This window comes from Podarcis cretensis, assembly GCF_951804945.1.
Source record: "Podarcis cretensis genome assembly, chromosome: 12".
Classification (NCBI taxonomy): Eukaryota; Metazoa; Chordata; class Lepidosauria; order Squamata; family Lacertidae; genus Podarcis; species Podarcis cretensis.
In genome coordinates, this window is record NC_137181.1 from 9,198,377 (window position 1) to 9,218,401 (window position 20,025).

General features: G+C 47.9%; 2 protein-coding genes across 2 annotated transcripts in view; both read right to left on the bottom strand.

Annotated features, from left to right (window-relative positions):
• LOC307199135 (mitogen-activated protein kinase kinase kinase 3-like) overlaps positions 1-20,025 on the bottom strand; it is a 111,383-nt gene that overhangs the window by 77,630 nt on the left and 13,728 nt on the right. The gene's annotated exons all lie outside the window — the stretch shown is intronic.
• Positions 10,065-20,025, bottom strand: part of XIRP1 (xin actin binding repeat containing 1) — a 282,674-nt gene continuing 272,713 nt past the window's right edge. Inside the window, exon 4 of the transcript XR_013843832.1 lies at positions 10,065-10,081. The gene's annotated coding sequence lies outside the window, so the exon portion shown is untranslated. The remainder of the gene's footprint in view (positions 10,082-20,025) is intronic.

Below are 20,025 nucleotides of genomic sequence, written 5' to 3' on the forward strand. Positions count from 1 at the left end.
GCTGGGCGGGCGGCACCTGCAAAGGCTGCGGGTTCCGCTGCACCTCCGTCTCTCTTTCCACTGGTAGCGAGAGCGGGTGGGAGGAGGCCACCCGGTAGCCAGAACCGGGCGCCAAATAAGGAGAGCGGGGCGGGCCTGGATCCTGGCCTTGTTTGGCGCTTCCCCTCGGCCGGCGGCCCAGCCAAGCCCGTGGCGGCGGCGAGGCGATGCCCGCGCAGGGGGGCGCCCACCCCTCGGCCCCCGCCCGGCGCTGCCGCCCCAGCACCTGCCCGCTCCTCCCAAGGGGCCTCCTCTCCCTCCCGCCTCTTCGCAGCAGTCCTCGCGGGGGGGACAGGCTCGACTCTCCCCTCCCTCTTGCGCCCCGTCCTGCGCGCGATCCTGGCCAGGCTCCGGCTCCGGACCTCCTTGCTGGCGCCTGCTGCTCCCCCTGGTCGCCCAGCCCAACCCCTCCTCCCAAAGGAGCTGAGCCCCGAGGCTCTTCGGCGACCCTGGAGGCGGCGAGTGCGCCCCCCCAGATGTTGCGCCCGGTGCGGCCGGCACCCCCTGCACCCCCCATGCTACGCCACTGCTAGGACCCCCAGATCCACATACAAAATAGTGGCTCAGCTGAGCGGACATGTTCTAAGGATTGATGAACAGGAGACCCCCAGGCACATGTTCAGCCCAGGAATCTATAATCAGTTCCAGAACAAAGCTCAGATTTTGTTTCCCCCTCCACACAAAAACCCGCTCTCATTCCCACCACAAGAATTCTGTTTCAGAAAGCTTCCTAGTTATTTCTGTTGGAAGCTGCAGTTGGAAACTGCTGCTGCAGACCGTTAAGAGATCTCTAAAAGAAGTTCCTGATTTACATTCTGTTTTAGAGCACTCAGAGCAGGCGCTCCTGCACTTATGAACTTATTATCCTCTCCATGTTGGTGGGACTTATTTACACATCACCCACCATTAGGCTCCTTCGTGGCGGAAAGGACAAAAGGCTTAGATACATCCCCTCGAACAAAAACTGAGAAAGCAAACGCCCACAAACACCCACTTTGCTTTTCCAGGAAACAGGCACATTCAACAGAATTAATCCAAGCTCTGCAAAGCTCCTAGGATGTGAAAGAGGAAATGGGAATTTCAAATTCCGCCTTTCGTTCGGCGTGCGTTTTCAAGGGAGAAAATTATACTCCTCACCTCATGGGCAAGGGGGCAGTAGGGCTCAGAGGGTTTATGGACTACAGGAAACAAACTCAAGGGTGCCATTGCACCCATGGGTAGACACTCCTTGATGTACACAACTGGAAATTTTATCTGCAATGGGTTTTATTTTTTTATGGAGAACCATTTTTATTGTTTTCATCATATAGCTGACTAGGTTTTTATGGGGGAGGAGGAAGCATCTCGAGATGTTTAGACAGTCTCTCTCATGAACTTGCTTAGTTTCTGAATCTTGGTCTTTGTCGACGTGTCGACGAATTGCTGACAACCATTCCACCCAAGATTGTTGGGTCAGTCTTTATCTCCAGTTTCCGTATTTCTCCTTTAGCTAAAAAGCCATTCAAAGCTGCCTTCAACTCCGTAAGATTAGCTTCATCCAAGGGCTGAGCAGCGGTTACGGAGCATAAAACTTCTCCGCGGAATGCACTCATAATCTTAGCAAATGCAGAAATTACACTTGGCATGTTTTTCAAGCGAACATTTTCAGCAAGCAAATTGATAAAGTTGACAGTGACAGGTGACATTTTCTCTTTAGCTAAAATTTCATTCACAGTCTTTCTGAGTATGGAAGTACAGTACGGTACGTTTCCGAGCCCAATTCAAAGTGTTGGTGTTGACCTTTAACGCCCTAAACGGCCTCGGTCCAGTATACTTGAAGGAGCGTCTCCACCTCCATAGTTCTGCCCGGACACTGAGGTCCAGCGCCGAGGGCCTTCTGGTGGTTCCCTCCTTGCAAGAAGTGAAGTTACAGGGAACCAGGCAGAGGGCCTTCTTGGTAGTGGCACCCGCCCTGTGGAACGCCCTCCCACCAGATGTCAAAGAGAAAAATAACTACCAAACTTTTAGAAGACATCTGAAGGCAGCCCTGTTTAGGGAAACTTTTAATGTTTAATAGGTTACAGTGGTACCTCAGGTTACATATGCTTCAGGTGACATACGCTTCAGGTTACAGACTCCGCTAACCCAGAAATAGTGCTTCAGGTTAAGAACTTTGCTTCAGGATGAGAACAGAAATCGTGCTCTGGCGGCACGGCAGCAGCAGGAGGCCCCATTAGCTAAAGTGGTGCTTCAGGTTAAGAACAGACCTCCGGAACGAATTAAGTACTTAACCCGAGGTACAACTGTATATGAATAATTACTGTAAAAATGTGAAGGCATTAGCAGGACTGAAATAAATCTTGCAACGATAAACTTTTCTGACCAAAGAGAAAGAGTTGACTCTAAGAGTAGAAAGGTCAGAAAGTGCGAATATAAAGACTTGAAAATAAAAAAACCAGTTGAAGGGATGGAAGGAAGTCATGTGCCCGGCAGGGCAAAGAGTGTGTTTGTCTGTCAACGTAATGTTTGAAATATTGTGTTAAAAAAGGAATCAATAAAAATTATATTAGAAAAGAAAAGAAATAAAGGCACAAGAAACAGCCGCGAGCACAAACAGGGCGAGAGGGCTGCGTTCCACATGCATCGGCTCAGCCAAACGCAAACACTTTTTCAAACTTGCTGCCCACACAGCACACACATTCCCGTTCCATGTGACACTCCTGCAAGTGTTAACTACACATAAAACACACACAGGCAGCGGAAATATTTCAAAAGCTACGGCTACAGTGACTCAGGCCTAGCAACCCTGATGTAGAAACCACAAAAGCCAGTAAATGTATAGTGTGGGAGGATAAGTGAAAGCTGCAAGAAACTGGGTTTTCTTCTTAAAGCTTTGGGGTAAAAAGCCTGGACCATAGACCAAAATATTTCAAGGGGCAGGGGGGAGAGAGATGCAGACCCTCCAATTGCCCCTATATTCCAGGGACAGTCCCGGATTTACAGAAGCCATCCCGGTTTCTGAGTTGATCCCGGAATGTCCCGCTTTTCCTTAGGACGTCCCTATTTTCATTGGAGAAATGTTGGAGGGAATGGAGTTATGTGACACACACACTCCGAGCCAAGGAGATAAGGAACTAGACAACCTTTAGAAGACTTCTGAAGGAAGCCCTGTATAGCAAACTTTGTAAATGTTTAATATTTTATTAAGTTTTTATATATGTCGGAAGCTGCTCAGAGTGGCTGGGGCAAACCAGTCAGATGGGCGGGGTAGAAATAGTAAAAATTTCATGATCTATAATGAAATTAAGAAGGTCCTTAAGTGGACTTTTCCTAAGAAACCAGAGGCTTTTCTCTTGGGCATGGTTGGCCAATCGGTGCTAAAGAAGGATAGGATTTTCTTTATGTATGCCACTACAGCAGCAAGAATTCTACTGGCAAAGTATTGGAAGATGCAAGAACTACCTACTCTGGAAGAATGGCAAACAAAGGTGATCGACTTTATGGGACTGGCCGAGATGACGGGCAGAATCCGTGACCAGGGGAAAGAGACAGTGGAGGAGGACTGGAAGAAATTTAAAATATATCTTAAAAACAATTGTAAAATTGAGGAATGTTAAGATGTCAGGGGGTAAGAGGTAAAGAATTGCAGCAGTAACTAAAAAATTAAAGGGAATTTTATGAAAGGGAATTAAGACAATGGACCTAAGGGTTGCTAAAGAATCATTAAACAAGGATGCAAGGAAGGGGAGGCATGGGGAAGTCAAAAGAAAGAAGGGTAGGAAATGAGGAATTTAAAGTTACATGGGTTTAATTGTTATGTGCCTTATCTGTTTTTTGTTTTTCTTTTGTCTGTTCTGTTGAGTTTTTATTATTTGTTTGAAAAATCAATAAAAATTAATTAAAAAAAAAAAGAAAGAAATAGTAAAAATTTCGTTGTCCCCGAGAGGGGGCAATGACAATAAAGATATTATTATTATTATTATTATTATTATTATTATTATTATTATTATTATTATTGAACAGGGCATCCCTATTTTCTTTTGAGAAATGTGTTGCATCAGAAACCAAAGCAAAATAGACAGCCTTTATAGCTAAAATTTTGCTAACAGGGCAATCCTGACCTCACCTACTCAGAAGTAAGTCCTATTGAATTGAATGGGGCTCCCTCCCAGAAAAAGGGGAGGGTGAAGAAAACAACCCAAACGTATGACCTGGAATAGCTCAGTTGGTAGAGCATGAGACTGTAATCTGTAATCCTATGCACAGAAACTCTAGAATGAGCCCCACTAAATTCACTGTAATTTACTTCCCAGCAAACCTTATTATTATTATTATTATTATTATTATTATTATTATTATTATTTAAAACTCCCTCCCTTTAATTTAACCATAATATATAATTTTAAGAACACCGTTTAAATTTTAATAACAGTGTTTTAAAATGTAAGTGCTGAAGAGCCGTCAGTCATCTCGGTGCCATTGCATTTATTAGCTAGAAGCACCATAATCAGGTTTTCACTTTCCTGAACAAATGGACTGAATACAATAAATTCCCCTGAGGTCACCAGGGCTAACAAAGAGATGGAGAATCTGCGCCTCTAAAAATGGGGTTGAACTCCAGTTCCCATCAACCCCAGCCAGCATGTCCAGTGGTCAGGGATGGTGGGAGCTGTTGTTGGCATGCATCTGTCTCAAGAGACAATGGAGTGTGCCTCCGGAGGGCAAAGTCAAATGGCCGCCCTAGCAGCACCCTAGTGACCTCCCCAGGGTGCAAGCCTGGGCAGTGGGGCTGGAGGTCCTGGGCAGCTCAGATGACAAGACCCCCTCTCGGCTTCACTTACGTGGCCTAAAAGGAAAGCAGAGCAAGACGTTTGGCACCAGTTTGGCTGCAGGAGTTGCAAGAAGGAGGCATGCAAGGCACCGTCCAATTGCCTTAGGACTTTGTGTGGGGTTTTCCCCTTGTGGGAATCTTCAGGATGGCAGGAGAGGATATATTGTTTATTAATATCCTTCCTAACTTGCTCTAAGGGACGCGGGTGGCGCTGTGGGTTAAACCACAGAGCCTAGGACTTGCCGATCAGAAGCTCGGCGGTTTGAATCCCCGCAACGGGGTGAGCTCCCGTTGCTCGGTCCCCGCTCCTGCCAACCTAGCAGTTCGAAAGCACGTCAAAGTGCAAGTAGATAAATAGGTACCGCTCCGGCGGGAAGGTAAACAGCGTTTCCGTGCGCTGCTCTGGTTCACCAGAAGCAGCTTCGTCATGCTGGCCACATGACCCAGAAGCTGTACACTGGCTCCCTCGGCCAGTAAAGCGAGATGAACTCCGCAACCCCAGAGTCGTCCGCGACTGGACCTAATGGTCAGGGGTCCCTTTACCTTTAACTTGCTCTAGCAAGTTCCTTTACTTAGCAGAGTTGTGCAGCGGAAGCATGCTGGGCCCATAACCCTTTGTGGGAATGTTCAGGGTGGCAGGAGAGGATATATTGTTTATTAATATCCTTCCTAACCTGCGCTAGCAAGTTCCTTTGCTTAGCAGAGTTTGCATTCCCCTTTAAACAGCAGAAAACTAGTTGCAAACTCGTGTGAGTTTCTTAAGACAATACGCAATTCCATCTGGCTCATCCGGATTGAAATGTGTTTTAGTATTTCCCTGGTAAGACCCCTTGAATCCCTCCTAAAAGAATAAAGTCACCACAGTCTTATTCATATGCAATAAAAAGAAAGTTTACTCGTGATCAGGCAGAGCACAGTTTGATCCCTGAAGGCAGGCTGAAGGCTTAAAGCAGGCATGCCCAAACTTGGCCCTCCAGCTGTTTGGGCACTACAATTCCCATCATCCCTGACCACTGGTCCTGTTAGCTAGGGATGGTGGGAGTTGCAGTCCCAAAACAGCTGGAGGCCCAAGTTTGGCCATGGCTGGCTTAAAGTTACAAACATATACCAACAGGTTTACTCCATAAGGGAGATGACCTGGGGGTACTGCTTGGCTGGCAGCCAGCATTTCAGTCCAAGAAGTTCACAGGTTGAAAAGAAGATGGAAAGGAGAGAGAGTGGCAGCATGCCTCGTCCTTTGACCAGGTGTGGAAAGGTCACACCCACCCACTAGTCACATGCAAGGAAAGATGCTCCAGGCCAGGAGGAACAGGAAGTTTTGACTGGCTGGACCAAACATTCCCTTGCATGTCCACTCTAGGAAAACAAGGAATGTTGCACTTGACTGCTCCCACTGGATTACGTCCCATACTCCTGAGCCTTTTCTTCTCCCAAATATACCTTGCAAGGCAGCAGAGGTTTAGGATCAGAGAATTCCTTCTCCTAGATGGGCTTCCTTCCCAGGTGGAAAAGCTCCCATCTGCCCCTCACTTCCCTCTACGGCACGTGCAGAAACCACCTTCTTGACCACTGACCCTTTATTGGTCTTGTCCACTCAACCTGCTAAACCTAACACATTGGCTACCCTCACCTGGTTTTGCCGGCCAGTCTAAGCTGTTTCCCAGGGTATGGCCGTTGTCTCATGCTGACAGCATCTAGGACCCACGACGTGCCCCCCACCAGAGGTAATACTCCTCCCCTAATACCCCAAATAGTCCCTGCCCAAGCTTAACAGCATTTTCAGAATTAATGGTGTTTCAACCTCTTTGCATTGCCTATGTCTAAAGGTAGAATGTAAAATCTACTGTCTCACTAGAAGACAAGCTCATTTAAAACAACAACGATAAACTGATTATTCTTCTTTCTGCCCTATGTGGACAGTATTTCTGCTTTCCAAAATATACAGGCCTCACACTTACCTGGGAGTAAGCCCCCCCACAAAGCATAGTGGGGCAATTTTTGGCAAACGTGTTTAGGTTTTGCAAAGTAATGACCAGCTACTACAACATGGAATTGACATGCTAGTGACTTATGACAGGACAAGATTATTATACCCTTGTTGCTAGGACATTAACCACTGGCGTATGAGACATTTTTATTTGGTTTGTATAACTTATATACCGCTTGTCTGTAAAAAACAAAACCTCAGTTGTTTCCAAAAAATAAACCCAATAAAATTATCAACAATAATTTACAACTTTTTGAAAGGCTGGTATAAGAGAACCGACATTCAGGAGGGTCTAAGAAAAATTACAAGCTCTACAAATCCAACCAGTGGCCTGGTTGACATGTGATAAACACCAAATGTGCTTCTGGAAATGTATCTTGCCTCCGTACTTCTCGTGTTGTCTTGGTTCTTTTTTTATAAAGGGAGGAGGAACACGAAACACCTTCCTTCCACTCCTTGATCGATACCCATTTTTGAAGTCAAATTCCAATTTGGGCGACAGAGCGCAGTCCTTCGTAATGAGCTCTGAGCGGCTCAGTTTGAAACGGCAACTCCTAATTGGCCGCCCATCTCAAACGTGCCAGACGCCTATTGACTGGGCCGGATTCTGCATGGCTTCAAGGAACTTCTAATCCTTGAAGAGTTCCTGAAAGCGTGCGCTTTGTTTAAACTTTTTTTTTTTTCTTGGACCCTGAAGAAAATAACCCGGGTGTGAACAAGGAGACAGTTGTTACATAAAGAAGAAGAAACTGCTTTTGCTCTGTAATAATCAATGTGCAATAACTGCAGCTCTCTAAGGTGGCCTCTGATGTAGGGGCAAAGGTGTTGAACTGCTTTTCAAAAATTTTGAAGTTTTAGCTCTACAATCGCTGGCCACTGAGAGCTTTCCTGGTCCCTAAAGGGCTCTCTACCTGTGTTTTATTTTATGTATTATATACCACTTTTATCTTCCAAGTGGGACGCGGGTGGTGCTGTTGGTTAAACCACAGAGCCTAGGGCTTGCCGATCAGAGGGCTCAGTGGTTTAGACCACAGCGCCATCCACGTCCCATATTGACCTTCAAAGCCCTAAATGGCGCCGGCCCTGAAGGAATGTCTCCATCCCCATTATTTAGTCAGGACACTGAGGTCCACCCTCCAAGGCCCTTCTGGTGGTTCCCTCATGCTGGTGTGAGGGAACCTTGTGAGGCTACAAAGCTCCAGCCCGTGGGACAGATCCTGCTACAATTGCCTTTTGCCTGCAGTTTGTAGCACATGTAGCTTGTGGGAAAGAAATATAAAGTCAGGTGGCTCAGGCTCTGGGGTTGCCAAGCCCCTGACGGGCAGCCGGCAAACACCCTAGTAGTCCTCCTTAGTAATAAATGGTATGGGGTGAGGATGCACAATGGATCTGGGCCATTTGTAGGAGCCATGTCATGAAGTCACCCGATTCCCAGGCCCAAGAGGAATTCTGAGGCTCTAGTGAGAGCACCCTGGCTTCGGCTGCAATTCCTTCCTCTGGCTAGCGGTGCAGGGAACCCACAAGGCTCCTAGCCCATTTTGAGCACATCTTGGGATGCATCTACGCCGAACAATTTCAGGGCAGTTGTTTTGCAACTGGAAATCTCGCCCTGCACCAAGCTCATCCCGAAATTAAAATGATGAGAGCAAGCCTGGGACGATAGGATGACAAACGAGGCTACTGGCCAGGTACTCACATGACTACAAAAAGGAAATCACGATGCTCCATTGTTGGCAAGAGTGAGAGGTTGCCTCTGTGTGTGTGTGTGTGTGCTGAATTAGCTCATCTTCAGGATTATGAGGAAACCCGAGCACACCTGCTCAGTATGATTGTTGAGAACTGCTGATAAACTTTTTTTGACGGCTGTCTTTCCTGCTGCCTTTGCATGCAGGACGGAGGCGGAGGGAATGTTGGACAGGACTGTGCATTAACAGAGAAGCTCCACAAATCCTCTTGCTGGGTGGCCGGTGACATGCGCGCACTCATTTAACGTTCTTCCGTCTGCTTTGCAAACTTTGAAATTCCAAATTTTGCAATGCAGCTCCCAAAAATGTATATATTGAGAATATTGCATATAAATGCATATAAATGCATCAAACTAGAGAAATCTGTCTTGCAAAAATGTGTACATCGGGCAACATTGCATATAAAAATGTGTGTAGCAGGAGAAAATTGCGCAAAATGCTGAAGAATTTTCATGAGAACTTTAAAAAATAATAATTGCAAACCAATATAACAATGTGGATAATTAAATCAAGATTGTGGGAAAATAAGAAACAGAGAGCAACAGAAACTGACCTACTCACTTATCCCTAGCCACAGGTCAGTCACCTCTGCTTTGCTTCCTGTTCCCCACAAAATGAATCATTGCACTCTCTTCTGCCATTCCTGGTGTCAGCACTGCTCCTATCCTGGGATGCTTTCAAATAAAGTCACATTTCACTATTAAGGAGAGGGGGGGAAATGTGAGGAAGCCAAGAATTAAGACCCTTAGAAAAGAGAATGGGAGTTGACTACAGTTGAACAGGGACAGTTCAGCATCAATCCCCCAGACACAATGAACAGATACAATAAAAGGTGCAGAAGCTGCCAACAGGAAACTTTTATCTAAAAGGCACTGCAGCATCTGAAAACCTAAACGGTGCTTTGTGTGTCCATACTAGGCAGGCTGGCACTGCAACTGCATTTAATGTATTCCTTCCTTCACAAAATCAACACAAATACGGTATGGGGGGGTGGAATGGGAGGAAAATAAACACTGGAATGTCTTCTTATTTGGCGATCACTCATAGCCGAATAGGATTGTCTTCCATGAACATGGTCTTAACAATGCGTCCATAGGTGACTGTGGAGGCCAATTCTGGAACCACACGTCTTTCCACAGTGGGGACATTGGTTCCCGGGCGGGAGTTGATCACGGTGTGGATTTGCTAAACGTGCCTTCCTCTTAGCACGTTTCTCCCTTTCATCCTGAGTTCGAGTGTCTTCAAAGCCCATGACACATTTGGTAAAGGCTGTTCTCCAACTGGAGCCTCGCAGACCAGTGTTTCCCAGGTGTCAATGTTTACACTAATTTTTTTTAGATTTGCCTTGAGACAGTCTTTAAACCTCTTTTGTTGACCACCAGCATTACGCTTTCCATTTTTAAGTTCGGAATAGAGTAGTTGCTTTGGAAGACGGTAATCAGACATCAAACAAAATGACCAGTCCAACAAAGTTGATGTTGAAGAATCATTGCTTCGACACTGTTGAAGAATTTTTGCTTCTTCCAGTACATTGACATTAGTTCGCCTTTCTTCCCTAGTGCATAAAGCTTGGCCTATCACTCAACATCCAAAAAAATGCTGGAATGTAATTGGATGACCACAATGCTATCTAGATTCTCCACTAAGAAGTGACTGAACAGATGGCAATTCCAGAGAAAAGGGCTGATATGGAAGACAACCATGGCTGCAAGTTTCCATATGATACCACAAATATGCATGTGTGTACAGTGTGAAGAAAATTACTCTCCAAGTAAATACACCTGAGAATAGGCAGTACATACTGCCCACTACCCAGGACAGGAGCCATGACAGTTAATGTGGTTTGAAGCTAATTTTAAATGCTGTTGTGTAAAGTTAAGACAAGTGATCTTTCGGATAGGTTACAGGTTGCTTTCTCTATTCCCCCAGGTAGTTATAGCCAGCCCACACCCTTCTGGGATTTTAGGACAGAGGGAGTGGCTCCTAAACAGCATCTCCTAAGAGATCGGCGGCTCCTGATGGACAAAAGCAATGGAGCATCCTGGAGAAAATGGACAGAGCTTATTCAAAGCCATTTGGGGGCATGTAGGTCAGGATAGGAAAGTGGGTGGTGCTGTGGTCTAAACCACAGAGCCTAGGGCTTGCTGATCAGAAGGTCGGAGGTTCGAATCCCCACAACGAGGTGAGCTCCCGTTGCTCGGTCCCTGCTCCTGCCAACCTAGCAGTTCGAAAGCACACCAAGTGCAAGTAGATAAATAGGTATCACTCCACCGGGAGGTAAATGGCGTTTCTGTGCGCTGCTCTGGTTTTGCCAGAAGCGGCTTAATCATGTTGGCTACATGACCCGAAAGCTGTCTGCAGACAAACGCTGGCTCCCTCGGCCAGTAAAGCGAGATGAGCGCTGCAACCCCAGAGTCGTCCACAACTGGACTTAATGGTCAGGGGTCCTTTACCTTTTTAGGTCAGGCTATGAGATGGAACAAGGAAAAGTGAGGAAAAGAAGGTCAGTTGGGTATGGAAGATGCACACTCCTGTATTTATTTACCAGAGCAATTCATTTTGCGAGCACTTTAGGGGTTATGGCCAATACTTCTCATACTCAAGAGTAAAAGGTAAAGGACCCCTGACAGTTAAGTCCAGTCACGAACGACTCTGGGGTTGCAGAGCTCATCTCGCTTTACTGGCCAAGGGAGCCGACGTTTGTCTGCAGACAGTTTTCCGGGTCATGTGGCCAGCAGGACTAAGCCGCTTCTGGTGAAACCAGAGCAGCGCACGGAAACGCCGTTTACCTTCCCGCCGGAGTGGTACCTATTTATCTACTTGCATTTTGACGTGCTTTCGAACTGCTAAGTTGGCAGGAGCAGGGACCGAGCAATGGCAGCTCACCCCGTCGCGGGGATTCGAACCGCCGACCTTCTGATCGGCAAGCCCTAGGCTCAGTGGTTTAGACCACAGCGCCACCCGTGTCCCTACTCAAGAGCAGACCCACTGAAATTAGCAGACATGACTGACTTAGCTTTATTAATTTCAGTGGGTCTACTCTGAGAAGAACTGAGTTAGCTACAATCCTTAGAAGTCTGTTTCCATCGACACACCTACAGATGTTTGGTGTTTCTGTGCGCAAAAAAAAAGAGAAGGATCTGAAAAGCCGCTCATTTCTAAAATGCGAAGAGATGTGGCTCAGCATTGTCATTCTGATCCTCGAAGGCTTCCTGTATCCTGTTCACATAGTGCAGAGCTGCACAGTGCAACGAGCGTCTTAAAATAACCCCCCACAAAAGTAAGTAAAGGGCCTGGAAATCCCCCATTGCCTTTCCACGCAGCCTCCTCTCCAACCATTCACTAAAGAAACCAGATGCTCGAGATCAACCCAAATAATGAGCTCATCCAATCTTAGCCGTTTTTGCCTGGCATTTCGTGAGTCATGGAAAACACGAGTCTCGTTGCTCGGGTAACTGCAAAGCAAGCCTGTTGCCTGTGGGTTGCACAAGACGGCATCCAGCCTTCATCCGAAACAAATAGCCCCATTTGTCTATGTGAGCTCCATGGGATGCGGGACTAAGACACCTTGAACTGAGCCCACTCCTCCTCGTGAGGAGGCTGCGTCTGGGCAGCAGCCATGAATATGGGCAAGAAAGGTGTGGATACTGGCATTTCAGGCTCAGCCACCTATGGTAAGAATCAGCTCTAGGCCTGGAATTTGCACAAAGCTTTTTGACTTTTGCTTTAAGTCGGGGGTAGCTGAGTCGGCTCCCTCCAGATGTGGCTGGACTACAACTCCCATCATCCCTGACTCTAGTCATTGAGCATACTGATAGGAAATGTGCCCAGAGGTCGCACACTAAGAGATAGGTATGCGCAAGTGATTTCTGTAGGCATGGCAAGGCAGGCATCTATCCTGCCCCAACTCTGTGACTTGTGCTTAGGTAGCCAGATGCCACGGAGGGAAGGAAATATTGTCCACTTAATAAGGCTGGCGTAGCTAACCTGCGATCCTCCAGATGTAGCTGAACTACAACTCCCATCATGCAACTGACTACCAGCTATGCTGGCTGGGGCTGATGGGAGTTGTATTCCAAAACGCCAGGAGGGCACTAGGTTGGTGAAGGCTGCTGTGGAGCAATTGCTTTGGATATTGAGTTGCTCAGGCTGAAGGACGGCCAGACCTGTACAACACTCATTGCTTTTTACATCTCAGATCATGAGACTCTTAGTCTCAGGGTTGTGAACTGGAGTCCCATGTCGGGCCAAAGATTCCTGCATTGTAGCGGGTTGAGCTGGATGACCCTCGTGGTCCCTGCAGACTACCATTTTGTGGTTCTATGAAAGAGCAATTCTATAAGGCTATCAGGGGCCTTACAGCTCCCCAGATCACCAGGAGAGGCTAGGCTGAGGACCTTTTATCCATGATTGGGGTGTGTGTGTTGTGGATCAGCACAGTTTCCTGCACCCAAAAACTGCCCCAAATAAAAAAGGATGCACTCCACTGTCTGAGCCCACTGGGACCTTATAACATCGCAGCCTCGCAAGAGCGAGAAAAGAAGAGAAGAAGAAGAGTTTGGATTTGATATCCCGCTTTATCACTACCTGAAGGAGTCTCAAAGCGGCTAACATTCTCCTTTCCCCTCCTCTCCCACAACAAACACTCTGTGAGGTGAGTGGGGCTGAGAGACTTCAGAGAAGCGTGACTAGTCCAAGGTCACCCAGCAGCTGCCTGTGGAGGAGCGGGGAAGCGAACCCAGTTCACCAGATTACGAGACTACCGCTCTTAACCACCACACTGGCTCTCCAGTGCACGCCTTCCACAATTCCATTTTTCAATTCCGCTCTTCACTGCCTGCTTTCTATTGCACGAGGCCATCTTGCTTCAGGGCAACACAGTTGCCCGTCTTATACAGAGTCCATCTAGCTCATAACTGCCTACACGGACTGGCAGCCACTCTTCGAGGTTCCAAACGGGTCCTCTTTTTCAGAGCTCCTTAGGGATGCTGAGGGCTGGACCTCAGCCTTTCTGCATACAAGCTGGTGCTTCCACCGCTGAGCTATGGCCTTCCCTCAGCACCTGAAAATGCCTCCATGGGCTTTGCACAGTTATAACGCCCACTGTCTCATGCAGATATGACCAGCCAAGCTTACACATGCACCATAATGTGGAGATGTCGTATGGGAGGGGAATGGAGGAGATGCCCCTTACCTTACAAAAAAAAAAATGTCTGGTCCAAGCACCTGCTATGAAGCCCTGTCCTGGTTTAAAGGTGGCAGCTCCAGGAAAGAGAGAGGGGGGCGTATCTCCATGGTAACCAGGCCTCAGAGCACCAAGGCCTTCAAAATAGGTCAAAGCCGCATGCAAAATGGTGGTAAATGAGTGCAGACCGCAGGTGTGAAGAGGTCTCTGCATGAAGCCAGGGCCTCGGATCAAAACTGTGAGGTGAAGTTCTTCACAGAGGCGCAAGCATCAGCGAGGAGGAGGTGAAGTCGCAACTGGCTCCCTTCCTGCCGCCAAGCACCACGTTCAGCAAAGCCCACGTGGCGCGGTCCTCCCTGGACTGCGCCACAATTGCGTCTCCTCTCTCAACTGCGTCGTTTTCACGGTACCATCTGCAGATGCAGCCCTCGTGATGTTGTCGGAGGCCGGCTCCTGCCAGCCCCAACCAGCCCGCCTACCCTACAGCTCTGGGGTGATGATGGGAGTTGCAGCCCCATCCCCAACATGTGGGGGGCCACAGATTCAAAGGATGGAGAACCTAACAGAAGAAGATGGGCAGCTGAGCTCCCTGCTCCTGAGCTTAGCAAGAAGGGCTTGGAAAATTGGAAACTGCCTTCGACTGTGTCCGAACACTGGGTCCATCTATCTCAGCATTATTGTCATAGTCCCATGCTGCTCCGTGGTGGGACAGCTCAGCCAACCAGCCAAGTCTCGGGGGGGGGGGCATTGCCTGGAGGCAACGTCCCTATACAGTCATACCTCGGGGTTGAAGTAGCTTCGGGATAAGTATTTTCGGGTTGTGCACTGCGGCAACCCAGAAGTAATGGAGCGCAGGGTTTCGCTGCTTGTGCAGACGGTCAAAATGATGGCATGCGCATGCACAGAAACAGCGAATCGCGACCCGTGAAGACGCGGGTTGCGTTCGCTTCTGAATGCGAACGGGGCTCCGGAACGGATCCCATTCGCATCCAGAGGTACCACTGTACAAGGTCCAGTCAAGTCCTAAGGTCAGGAGTATATCAGTTCACATACACACAGTAATACCTCCTTGTGAACGCTTCAGGCATGGGTCGGCAAACTAAGGCCCCGGGGCTGGATCCGGCCCAATCGCCTTCTAAATCTGGCCTGCGGACGGTCCAGGAATCAGCGTGTTTTTACATGAGTAGAATGTGTGCTTTTATTTAAAATGCATCTCTGGGTTATTTGTGGGGCATAGGAATTTTTCATTTTTTTCCCTCTTCAAAATATAGTCCGGCCCCTCACAAGGTCTGAGAGACAGTGGACCAGCCCCCTGCTGAAAAAGTTTGCTGACCCCTGGCTTCGGGTTATGAGCTCCACTAACCCGGAAGTAGCTGCTCCCGGTAGCGAACTTTGCCCCAGGACACGAGCAGAAATCACACGCCAGAGGCACATGCGCAGGGGGAGACCCTGTTGGTGAAAGCACGAAGAACAGTTTCCAGTTACGAACGGACCTCCCGAACGAATTAAGGTCATAAGCGGAGGTACCACTGTAATCAGACAGTCCACAGGTCAAGAAAGCAGAGTGCCCAAGGTCACGAGAAGCAAGAAGCAGCAAGGTCTAGCCAGAAATGACAAATGTTGTTTCCAGCAACCTACTGAGGGTGGAAACCATGCTTAAGGAAGCTGGAGTCAGCTGGTTCTCCTCAGGAGCACGAAGGCTGATCACCCACAGGTGGAGTTACTCTGCCTTCTACTCCTTGAGGCTGCTGGTCAGCAGGTGAAGACGACTCCTGTCCCGTGACAATTATCTACGCTGGCGGGCAGTAGCTGTCCAGAATTTCAGACCAGAGTCATGCCTCTCTTTTCTAGTATTAGACACTTAGATATATAAGCGAGGCACCAAGTGGCTCCTTAAACCAAGGTTGTAGTCACCAGAACAGAATGTCTAGTTGCCATTTGGGGGCAAGATATACAGTGGTGCCTCGCAAGACGAAAAGAATCCGTTCCGCGAGTCTCTTCGTCTTGCGGTTTTTTCATCTTGCGAAGCAAGCCCATTAGTGGCTTAGCGGATCAGCTGATAAGCGGCTTAGCGGATCAGCTGATAAGCGGCTTAGCGGATCAGCTGTTAAGCGGCTTAGCGGCTTAGAAAAAGGGGGGGAAGGGGAAAAAACCCGCAGGAACTTGCAAGACATTTTCGTCTTGCGAAGCAAACCCATAGGAAATTCGTTTTGCGAAGCACCTCCGAAACGGAAAACCCTTTCGTCTAGCGGGTTTTCTGTCTTGCAAGGCGTTCGTATTGCGGGGCACCACTGTAGTCTTATTTTTCAATCCCCAAAATCTCCAGGTAGCATTGGGAATGCCTCCAGTCCAAAGCCCTGGAGAGCTGCTGCCAGTCCGTGTGGACAATAATGAGCCAGGTGGACCAATGGCATGAATCAGTATAAGGCAGCTTTATATACTCCCATGTAAAGGTAAAGGGACCCCTGAACATTAGGTCCAGTCGTAGCTGACTCTGGGGTTGCGGCGCTCATCTCGCTTTTTTGGCCGAGGGAGCCGGAGTTTGTCTGCAGACAGCTTCCGGGTCATGTGGCCAGCATGACTATGCCGCTTCTGGCGAACCAGAGCAGCGCACGGAAACGCCGTTTACCTTCCCGCCAGAGCAGTACCTATTTATCTACTTGCACTGGTGTGCTTTCGAACTGCTAGGTTGGCAGGAGCTGGGACTGAGCAACGGGAGCTCACTCCGTCGCAGGGATTCGAACCACCAACCTTCTGATCAGCAGGTCCACCGACCTTCTGATCGGCAAGTCTGTGGTTTAACCCACAGCGCCACCTGCGTCCCATACTCCCATGTAGGAAGTTTCAAATGTTGCTTTGTTTTTCAAATCCTCAGTTTTAAATCCCTATGTACGTAGATGATATACCAAGAAGAAACCTGGGTGAAATCTCTCTTGCTAACCTGCTAGCTTTCTTCTCCCACAGAGTTGTACGTGAGGAAGTGTGCAATATGGAGGCAAGCCTTCAAAATGACACACTCCCACAGCTGCAACCTGGAGGACTCTTTGTTTTCTGCTAAGCACGTACTCTCACAAACCCCGAAATCTTGATTGCCCAAGAGGAGGCAGAATACAGATCGGAAGACACGCTCTTCTACCTAAGAGCTGGTGAGATCATCGCCCATATCTCTTCGCGAAGGCCTAGTAGATCTCAAAGCTGTGCAGCCACTGGCTGCAATTCCTCGCCACCCGCCCTTGTGTGTTCTTCTGCTATTTACGTATGAACTTGCTACGAGCTGAGTACACAACCTCAAGGCTTTTACTGCCAACAGAGGCAGGTGCCAAGTGCAACGATTGTGCTACTCCCCTCTCTCTCTCTCACTAGCCTGCGCCTTTCACAACTGCGTGGTCCACAAAATTTTTGCAGGTGAAACATGTGGAACCCAGGAGCAGGACCAAAAAGACCCACCTGCTAAAATTTATCTTGGTCAGGAAGCTGCCGAAGGCCTAGAAGTGTAAAAAGTAAAACAAGAGCACCTCTCTGTACCATCAGGTAGACTTTGTCCTACATACCTTATCCTGGCTCGGATCCCAGTTTCTAACATCCTCCGCCCTCCCGTCCGCAGTCTCGCTCTTACTTTTCCTGCCTCCTCGCTTTCCTCTCACCGTTTTCCATCACGGTTTATAGGGCAGGAACGTGCTCTCTATAATTAAGGAGGCTGGGTGAAAAGCGAGGTTCCTTGATGTAGGCAGAGGTCGACAAACACAACATCACCTCGTCAACAGTTTCTACAGCTGCAGCGCTGCACACTTTCCTGAGAGTAGGCCCCGTTTTACTCAGTGGGGCTGACGTTGTCTTATGCCTACCTAGTGCTAAGGGCGGCCTCAGCGTGGGACCCAGGTTACTTAGAATCACTTAATCCCAGAATTGTAGATTTAGAAGGGACCCCGGGGGTCACCCAGCTGAACCCTCTGCAACATGTGGGGTCCCCATGTATGCCCACTTGATTGCATCAGTCTGCAGAACTAGTGCTAATAATAAATAATAGTAATAATAGTAATTATTATTATTATTATATTTATTTATTTATAATCCTCCAATCTGGCCGGGCCTCCCCAGCCACTCTGGGCAGCTTCCAACAAAATATTAAAATACAGTAACGCGTCAAACATTAAAAGCTTCCCTAAACAGGGCTGCCTTCAGATGTTTTCTAAAAGTAATACCTGTTCTGCCCCTGCAATAAATCAATATTTTATTTTACAGTTTGGAACTCCCTGCCGATTGACAGAAAGCAGGCATCTTCCCCATACAAGTCTTACCAACTGCTTAAAAATTTTTTGTCTGCCTATCCCGACTGATAAGTGCTTTATCCCCGTTTTAGTTTTCTGTTAATTTTAACTATATTTTGAATTTTTCGAAATACAGTGGTGCCTCACAAGATGAAATTAATTCGTTCCTCGAGTTTTTTCATCTTGCATTTTTTTCGTCTTGCGAAGCACAGACTTTGGAAAAGCTTCAAAAATCACCAAAGTCTTCAAAAACCTCAAAAAAAAGGCTACCACACCGCGTGCTATGAGTTGCTCCTCAAAGGGAATGCACAGTTTTAAGAAAAAGGAAACAAACTTGCAAGACAAAGGAAACAAACTTGCAAGACGTTTTCGTCTTGCGAAGCAACTCAAAAAATGAAAAACTCTTTTGTTTTGCGAGTTTTTCGTCTTACGAGGCATTCGTCTTGCGAGGTACCACTGTAGAGTGGTACCTCGGGTTACAGATGCTTCAGGTTACAGACACTTCAGGTTACAGACTCCGCTAATCCAGAAATAGTACCTCGGGTTAAGAACTTTGCTTCAGGATGAGAACGAAAATCGCGCGGCAGCTGGAGGCCCCATTAGCTAAAGTGGTGCTTCAGGTTAAGAACAGTTTCAGGTTAAGAACAGACCTCCAGAACAAATTAAGTTCTTAACCCGAGGTACCACTGTACCTGGTTTTTAAATGGCATTTCATGGACAATGTTACTATCGGGCGTTTGGGGTTTTTTTTTTGGTAAACTGCTTAAGTGTTCTGTTTGCAGTCAAGGTGACGCAGGTGGCGCTGTGGGTTAAAGCCTCAGCGCCTAGGGCTTGCCGATCGAAAGGTCGGCGGTTCGAATCCCTGCGGCGGGGTGCGCTCCCGCTGCTCGGTCCCAGCGCCTGCCAACCTAGCAGTTCGAAAGCACCTCCGGGTGCAAGTAGATAAATAGGGACCGCTTACCAGCGGGAAGGTAAACGGCGTTTCCGTGTGCGGCTCTGGCTCGCCAGATGCAGCTTTGTCACGCTGGCCACGTGACCCGGAAGTGTCTCCGGACAGCGCTGGCCCCTGGCCTCTTAAGTGAGATGGGCGCACAACCCCAGAGTCTGTCAAGACTGGCCCGTACGGGCAGGGGTACCTTTACCTTTACCTTTAGCATGTAAATTTTATCAAACCAAAACCTGGCCAGGCCACTCCCCAGTCCTGCTCTGCACACCCCACAAATGCTTTCGCGCCTTGCATAAAAGCATGCTTCAAACATGATAATCCCTCTTAGTTGCCCAGATATAGAGAGGTAAGAATGTTTCTGTCAAAGGGAAGAGTCATAGCTGTTGTGCCACACACTATTTTTCCCTGGTCCTACTCCTCACTGCCCTGCGGCCCCCAGAATATTCCCACAGGGGAAGGGTGCTGTTTTTGGGCTGCTAAGGGTCCCCCACTCCTGGACCAGGTCTAGGAGACCCAGGTTCGAATTCTCAGGCAGCCATGAATCTCAATGGGTGACCTGTGGCCAGCCAGTCTTTCTCAGCCTAGCTTACTTCACTGGGTTATTGTGAGAATCAAGTGGGAGGGAAAATAAACGTGCTCCCCTGAGCGCATTGGAGGAACATCGAGATAAGAATTAACGCAAACAAATAAACAATGACTAGTAAAAGCGGAATTGTGCAAAACGGGGATGAGGAGGAACGAGATGCTCAAATTTAGAAGCAATCTGGTGATTTCTTTAACTCAAATCTGCGCCCGGAAAGATGTGGCTTTCTCAGGTGTGGAATTTTGATAGTTTTTTTTTAGCATCCCGGCCAATGTTGGTTTCGCATTACGAAGAAGTTTAGGCAGGGAAGTCTCCGCAAAATCAAGTCCTTTCGCTTTCATAGGAGAAAATGTTGTAAAAAGTCGGCTTCTCTTAGTCCCTTAAAGCAGAGGTGGACAGGCTTCAGTCTTGCTCGATCTACTTTGGGATTTTTATTTTTTAGTAAAACCTTGCAAAAGGCAT